This window comes from Panthera tigris, chromosome A1 (genome assembly GCF_018350195.1).
Source record: "Panthera tigris isolate Pti1 chromosome A1, P.tigris_Pti1_mat1.1, whole genome shotgun sequence".
In the NCBI taxonomy this organism is placed as follows: domain Eukaryota; kingdom Metazoa; phylum Chordata; class Mammalia; order Carnivora; family Felidae; genus Panthera; species Panthera tigris.
In genome coordinates, this window is record NC_056660.1 from 6526451 (window position 1) to 6534682 (window position 8232).

The following is an 8232-nucleotide window of genomic DNA, read 5'->3' on the forward strand; positions in this document are numbered from 1 at the left end:
CTGGCTCCCTGCACTCGCCAGCCTGGGACGTACAACGGGCTTCGTGGAAAGGACACGCCCGCCTCAGAGTGCACCTGACTTCCATACTTTCCAAAGACCTCGTATCATCAGTTTGTCACCAGCCAACGTGGACCATCCGTTAGTAAAGTTTTGGTCCACCTTAGAGATCTCACATTTTTATAACCCAGACATGGCTGCCTGGTTGAGGCACCAATTTTGGATCAATCCATTCATTTACTCATTCACTCAACAAGTATTTATTCAGCATCTACTCTGTGCTAGGTACTGGGGGTTCACCAACAATTAAGAGACACTGTCCCACTCTCACAGAGGTTGGTGGCCCAATCAGTTGCAGTCAGGGTAACAGGACTCGTGCTGATTGACACATGGTGCACGCTGTGACAAATTGGGGCTAGAAACCCACCTGTGGTCACTTTGTCAAAGGAGATCATGGCCAAGGTGGGGATTTCAGGCTCATGAGCACCTCACTTGTACACCAGAGAGGAAGCTCTCTACTCTCCTTTCCACCCACTCCAGAAAACTAGGATGCTATGATGTTCTGGGGATGGTGTGTGTGTGTGGGGGGGGGATCTTTGGAATCACACAGCCTTGGCCCAAGTCCCAACTACCCCTTCTCTATCAGTGTGCCCTTGGACAAGTCACCTGGCTGCTCTAAGTTTTAGTTTCCTTGTCTGAGATGTGGGGGTGATAACCACAGCTATTTCATAATGTTGAGAATTAAAGACATTAATAAAGGCACTAACAGACAGTGAGAACTCTGTAAATATTAGCTTTTATTCCCACAAACGGGCAAGTGCTCAGGGCTCACATATTCCTGGATGTGAGCCATAGAAGAACAACAGGAACATTCATGGAGCAAGGGAGGCAGGCCTTGAGGTAGCAGGAGTCACCTAAAGCAGCCAGGTAGGGCTCAGAGTGTCCTATTGTCCTTTCCTGTAGGCGGCTGGATGCCCATGGGACACAGCAGCCCAAGGGGCCTCACGCTGACATAGCGCTTACCAGAGACACAGCTGAGCGTTGAGACCACAGGAGGAAATACAGAAGCGTGGCTCCCCCAGACCACATCCAGGCAACTGCCAGGCGCAAAGGTTGGTATGTAAGGGCAGGCGGCCAGCAAGCAAGACCCTGGGGACTATGTTTCTGGACAAGACCACTGATTTAATGAACATGTTTGTTCACGTTTGGATTTTACTGGTACAGTCAGAAATGAGAATAATTCTTAGGGCACCTGGGTGGGTTCATCGGTCAGCGACCGACTCTTGATTTCGGCTCCGGTTGTGATCCTGCAGCTGGTGAGTTCGAGCCCCGCGTCGGGCTCTGCACTGCACTGTTGGGATTCTCTCTCTCCCCCTCTAACTCTCTCTCTGTCCCTCCCCTGCTTGCGCCGTCTCTCTCTCTCTCTCTCTTCCCCTGCTTGTGCCCTCTCTCTCTCAAAATAAGTAAATAAATAAACATTTTTTTAAAAATGAAGATAATTAGGGGCGCCTGGGTGGCTCAGTTGGTTAAGCGGCCGACTTTGGCTCAGGTCATGATCTCGCGGTCCGTGAGTTCGAGCCCCGCGTCAGGCTCTGTGCTGATGGCTCAGAGCCTGGAGCCTGCTTCGGATTCTGTGTCTCCCTCTCTCTCTGCCCCTCCCCCGTTCATGCTCTGTCTTTCTCTGTCTCAAAAATAAATAAACATTAACAAAAAAAGTTTAAAAATGAAGATAATTAGATTCGTGTTTTATGGTGAGGGGGCAAACAACTCATTTTTACTCTGTGGAAACGCGCAACCCACGTGAAACACCAAGACAGTTTCCAAATCATTTTGCCGCCTCTGCCTGTGAGCCGACTCTTTCCACGGCAGGCGCGTGACAGAACACCCCACACCTCTAGGTCGTCAGAAGCCAAAGGGATGGACGGGCTGTGTCCCCCTCGCTGAACTGGGGTCCGTGGGGTTTAGCCCTTTGCCTGGGACCTGCCCCTCCGCTGGTGCGTTTGCATCCCTCTGCCCAGCTCCGTGCCAGGATCCCGAGCCCTTGTCCAGTGTCCCAGGACATCCGCAGGGGACAGCCACCTCTCTCCCCTCCCCGCACCGGTGGCCGGCCTGAGCAGGTGGCCCCTCAGAGTTCCCTAACAGGTGTCTCTGTCCATGGTACTCACTGTGGCTGTGAGTGGAGCAGCCAAGTCTGTTAGGGGCCTCGGCAGAGAAGGGAAAAGCAGGAGGAGAGCTGAGACGCCCCAGATTTCAGAAGGACCATCGCGTCTCCTTCTGCCAGCTGTTCCCCTCCTGCACTATTTCTGCAGCCGGCGAGCCCCAAGGCACAGTGTGTGAAGTTCAAATCTGTTTCTGTGCTGTCAGACCAAGCCTGGGAAGCCGACGAGTGAAAGCACGCTCTGAGCTGTGTGGTGCTTTACAAAAGCACCCAGTCAAGTGTCCCCGGGGCCCCCGGCGTAGATGAAAGCCGATGTCAACCATTTGTGTGAACTGAGTCTCCGGCCGGAGACAGGAGAGCCGGGGTGTTAGGGACACCCAGCCAAAGCCCCACTCTCGGAAAAGTAGGGCCAGGAGTTGAATTCGGCGCCCCACTCGGCTGCAGCAAGGGCTCTCCATCCGGGCTGCCCAGGCCGGCCACAGGGGACCGGCAGGTCCCCGATGGGTGACTTCTCCCACCTGGTCAGGTGGGCTCCTGACGATCTCACACACACTTACTGGGAGGTGGCTGGGTTTGTGCCACATGAGCGGTGGGCAAGAGGAAGCTGCTCAGATGTGGGGCATGAGACACGTGCGGGCTTGCAGACCCCTTAGACACGTGATTTTCCTCTGTCCCAGCCACACTGAACTGAAGAACCCTTATTATTCTGTGGAGTCATCCTCCTCATCCCGCGAGCATGTTCGAGACACAGAGGATAATTCCCAGCTGCTGATGCGACAGCCGTAGATATTCTCTAAGCCCGGTTCTTTCTTGGGCAGGACTCGGGGACCTCCCCCTGAGTCAGCGGAGCCCTTCCCCTCCCCCCCAACAGAGAGGCCCCTCCTCCTTTTATTGTCACACGTCTGCAAGTGTAAGACCGGGGGCTCTTCCCTCTCAGTGTTAAAAGGGCCTCCTTGGCTTGGTTTAGAAGGAAGGACCCGGGTAGCCAGTTGGGTCTTTCACCACAGATAAGGAATAATGAATGTTATTCAGTGTGAAAATGACGGCAATTCTTCACCTGTCAGATTCAAAGGGTTTAAAAATAGCAGCGACCCTCAGGGTGTCATGGGGACAGCTGGGACCCTGAGAGCCATCGTCAGTCAGGCAGGGAGGTGGCAGGAGGGAGCCAGCCAGGCACAGCCGGAGAAGTGCTGGAGCGCCCTTGGGGTGGAAGGACTTTCTCCTTGGGGCCCTGACCTTGGAACAAGGCCTAGCTGCCTGACTTCCCTTTTAGAAGAGCATTGGCAGGCCCACCGTTACCCACTCCCGCGAGGAAGATAAACAGAAACAGCTTCTCCACACACAGCCCCGTGGAAGTGTCTGGGTTTCGGAGAGCATTCGGAGACCATTTGTAAAATGAAGGGCTGGATGGAGGTTCTGGAAAGAACATGGGATCTGGAGTCAGATGACCCGGAATTGAATTAGATGGCACCAATAATTTTCCACACGGTCTAGGTGGTTAACCTGGCCTCTTGAAGTCTCAGCTTCCCTGTGTGCATTTGGGGGATGGGACTTCTCCCCTCACGGGGATTCAGTGAGACAATTCTACAGGAACCCCCTGTTTTCTTTACCGTTTCTCTACCTTCGACAACCACCAGCCCGTGAGAGCAGGGGCTGTTTCTCTTTATCACCACCGTTGCCCTGTGATTGGAACAGAACCCAGTGCCTGGTCATGGCTCACTGTGTATGGAGTAGCCAGTCTGATCTTCCCTAAGTAACTCTTGGTTTTATGAAAACAGGTACAGATTAAAAAAAATTTTTTAACGTCCGTTCAACCAATGCTCAGGCTCCTTACTTGTCGGCAACTGGAAAGACACACCCAAAATCTCTACTTTAGTGCAACCTCATAGTTGCTCCCTCTCGCTGAGGACCCTGCTTCCCAACCCTGATCAGACACCTGGTCTACCCGACTGCAGCACACTTCCAGGGATCAGTGTTCCTCAATGGGCTGGTGCTCCCACCTTTGAACGTGCAGTTGAGGTGCCCAGGGAGCACTGCGGTGGCTTCCAGAAAGCCAGACCCCGACCGCCTGACCCTCAGATCTTCCCTGATGGGTCTGGCCCTTCTTCCTAGATCCCACTTCCAAAGAGGAAAAGAAGGTAATCGTCTGGTGGTGTGTAAATCACTCTGTTGACAACACATCTGGTTATTGGGACGATGAGGGCATTTAAAAATTCTCAAGAGAGCGTGTGTGGCTAGATCCCAAATCCTCAGCTCAGACTGAGACCCTTGGAGTGGAACCAAGAATGGTGACCATACAGGCCCTGACTCTGGTCGCCGAGGGGACCCAAAGACTACACCCAAAGACTTGCACCCAAAGACTACAGATAGGCTTCCAGCATCTCATTAGTTCTCGACCTCATTGCCTCCTCGCCAAGCCCTCTGAGGGGCCTGGAGTAAGTCTCAGAGGGGGCTTCCTGGAAGCATCTCCACCATCAGCTACCCAGCTGAGAGATGAAAAGGTCAAAGGGCTCCCGGTGCAGAGCCCGGGTAAGAAGTTCCCATTCTAAGAATTACAAGGTGGTTGGCTTTGGGGAGGAGGGCACGTGAGGAGGAAAGGTCTGTGCCTGGATTGAACGGACACTGGCAAGCCTGAGACAAAAACATCAACACCTCCAGATGGGGTTAGGAACTGTGGCTTCTACAAACTCAACCAAATTCGCACCTCTTGTGTCTCAGAGTCTTGTGTCGTTAAGGTGCAGGGAGAGCAGATTATCTCTCCCCCTGCGGTGTACCAGCTATACCTACCCCCTGCTCACCCAAGTGGGGGGCTCAGATGGACTCATGCTCTTAACCTCCACTCGAGTTTTCAGCCTCACTCCAGCAGGCTGCTTATTTGTATCCAGAGCCAACGAGTTTTCAGGGAAAAGCAATTTTCTCCTGGGAGCTACACACGTTGACCTGTAACAGAAGAGTAACACACCACAGTGTCTGGATTAAAAAATAAAACAGAGGGGGCTCCTGGGTGGCTCAGTCGGTTGAGCGGCCGACTTCGACTCAGGTCACGATCTCACAGTTCGTGGGTTCGAGCCCCGCGTTGGGCTCTGTGCTGACAGCTCGGAGCCCAGAGCCTGCTTCGGATTCTGTGTCTCCTTCTCTCTCTGCCCCTCCCCTGCTCGCACTCTGTCTCTCACATTGTCTCAAAAATAAATAAACATTAAAAAAATAAAAATAAAAAATAAAACAGAGACTCACAGTTCCATCTTCAGTACTGTCCTGCCAGGGTGCCAGTGGTTCTTTATTACCAACCACTGAGGATGACCAGAGTCTGCCCATTATCTTTCTTTCTGGAAAAACTAGCACCGGTCAGACACAGATGGGAGCTAAAGAACAAAAACAGCTCCCCCCCAAAAAAAACTGATGGAGACGCTTAAAAGGCTGAAGATTTTCCATCAATCTTTCTCAGTTTCTTTTAAAAATCAAAGCACAATCTGTTTGCTTCAAAGGTGGCGTCTCCATAGCTTTCTCAATGTCATAATCTGAATGTAGATGAAAGGAAGATACTAGGTTTGTGCTCTGTCTCCTTCCTTCCTTGAGGTAATAGGTCACTAGCGATAAACAGGTGTACTCAATGATTCTGTCAAAGGTAAGATGTTGAGACTTAACACTGTTAAAATGGCAATATTTCCCAAATTACTCTACCAATGCAAAATCCTAGCTGGCTTTTCTTGAAGAAATTGACAAACTGATCCTAGAAGTCATATGGGCCCAAAGAGCCAAAATAATCATGAAAAGAACAGCTGGTTGGGAGGACTGACATTTCCTGATTTCAAAACTTACTACAAAGCTGTTGCGATCAAGACAATGCTCTACTGGTATAAGGATAGACACATTAATAGACTAGAACTGAGAGTCCAGAAATAATCTCTTACGTTTATGGCCAATGTGCTTTTGACAAAGATGACAAGATAATTCATTGGGGGAAAGAATAGTCTTTTTCACAATAATGCTGAAGCAACTTGGTATCCATATACAAAGGAATGACCTTGGACCCTTACCTCACACCATACACAAAGAATCAACTCAAAAAGAGATCGTTAGAGGGGCACCTGGGTGGCTCAGTCAGTTAAGCGTCTGACTTTGGCTCAAGCCATGATCTCACAGCTCATGAGTTCAAGCCCTGCGTCGGGCTCTGTGCTGACAGCTTGGATTGTTTCAGATTCCTTCTCTCTCTCTCTCTCTCTCTCTCTCTCTGTCTCTCTGCTCCTCCCCTACTTGTGCACACTCTCTGTCTGTCTCTCTTTCTCTCTCAAATATAAATTAAAAAATTTAAAAAAAAAGAGATCATAGACCTAAATGTATGAGCTAGAACTATAAAACCCTTACAAGAAAGCACAAGAGTAAGACTTAATGACCTGGGTTTGGCAATGTTTTCCTAAATATGACACTAAAAGCACAAGAAACAAAAGAAGTAGGTACATTGGACCTCATCAAAACTAAAAGCACTTATAATTCAAACAATACCAACAAGAAAGTACAAAAAGGGAAAGACGGCAGAGCAAGAGCGAAGAAGCAAGATCCCTTTGGTTCTAGAAAATCTGAAAAAAGAAAAAAAAAAAGGAAGGCTTACCAAGCCTTCAAAGCCACTCAAGCAAAGCAGACACTTTTGAAAAAGGAGGAGCAGAAGAAGGGAAAAAGGAAAGAGGTCAAGTTTAAGTGACTGGGATTGTTGCTACACAATTCCTGGCAGCAATAATGTGACAAGGCGCACCGAAGATGACTACTAAAAGTGAAGCTTCATGTCTTCGAAGTGCCAGATGAGCATCCTGTGGCCTTTGTTGTTGCATCCAGAGGGTTAATGGGGTGATTTTACTGGTGCGGAGGCTCATTGCAAGCCTTCCCCTTGAAGAAGATTTTCAGTGATGTCTTGTCAAAGTGATCCCCCAGACCATAAAAACGCTACAGATAGTGGAACCTTATGTGACCCGGGGATTTCCAAATCTGAAGTCTGTCTGAGAATTCATCTTGAAACGTAGATGGGCCAAGGTCAAGAATAAAAGCATCTCTCTGATAGATTACAGTGATCGGGGAACACCTGGGAAACTTTGGTGTTATTTGTTTAGAAAACCTCAGTCATGAGATTGCCTTTTCAGGGAATAGTTTCCAGGTAACCTCAGGCCTCTTGCACCCTGTCCATCTCTCAGTGGCCCATCATGCTATGGAGAACAGAGGGGGCTTCCTCAAGGGGATGGGCTCACCTGGCTCTCAAAGTGAACACATCAGTCAGCTCATTCGGCAGCTGAACTAGACCCCGATTTTCTGAAACAGTGAGTTGGAAGCATGCGTTTTTGCTTTGGGGAATTCTTATACAGTACCTTCAAAGAATATTGTTTTCTGCTATGTCTTCAGAAGCTGCAGGGAATGGGTCAGGGAAAAGATGATGACGTCCCTAGCATCTTCTTCCATTGGCTTCCCATCACAGCCCAGCTCCAAGGGAAAGTTCCAGTGTGTTTTCCATATTGGCTGCCACTGGCACCTCTGAAATCAGCAAAGGACTCCTGCCATAGAGAGGGGTCCTGCTTTGTCACATCTCCTATCCTGGGGTTTAATGTTGGTGGATGAATACCCAAACATGAATTCAAGACAGCAGTGGACCAAGCCCAGGGGTATACTTGGAAGCTGGGGGTTCCTAGGGCCTTGTTTTGGAGAGAACGTGAAATACAATCAGAAAGAAGAGAGAGAGAAAAAAAAGACAACCCATGGATTCAGAGACAATACTTGCAAATCACTTGTTAATGGACTTGTATCCAGAATATGTAAAGAATTCTTACAACTCAATAACAAGAAGATGAATTTGTTCATCAAAATCATATGCCACTTCAAAAATGGGCAGAGGAGGGGTGCCTGGGTGGCTCAGTCGGTTGAGCGTCTGACTTTGGCTCAGGTCATGATCTGACTCGTGGGTTTGAGCCCCACATCAGGCTCTGTACTGATGGCTCAGAGTCTGGAACCTGTTTCAGATTTTGTGTCTTCTTCTCTCTTTGCCCCTCCCCTGCTCATGCTCTGTCTCTCTCTCTCTCTCTCAAAATAAACAAACA

The 8232-nt window shown here is 49.5% G+C and overlaps 1 pseudogene; it reads left to right on the plus strand.

Moving 5' to 3' along the window:
* The first annotated feature begins 2655 nt into the window (after positions 1-2655).
* On the plus strand, positions 2656-7442 carry LOC102957836 (annotated as a pseudogene).
* Positions 7443-8232: the final 790 nt, after the last annotated feature.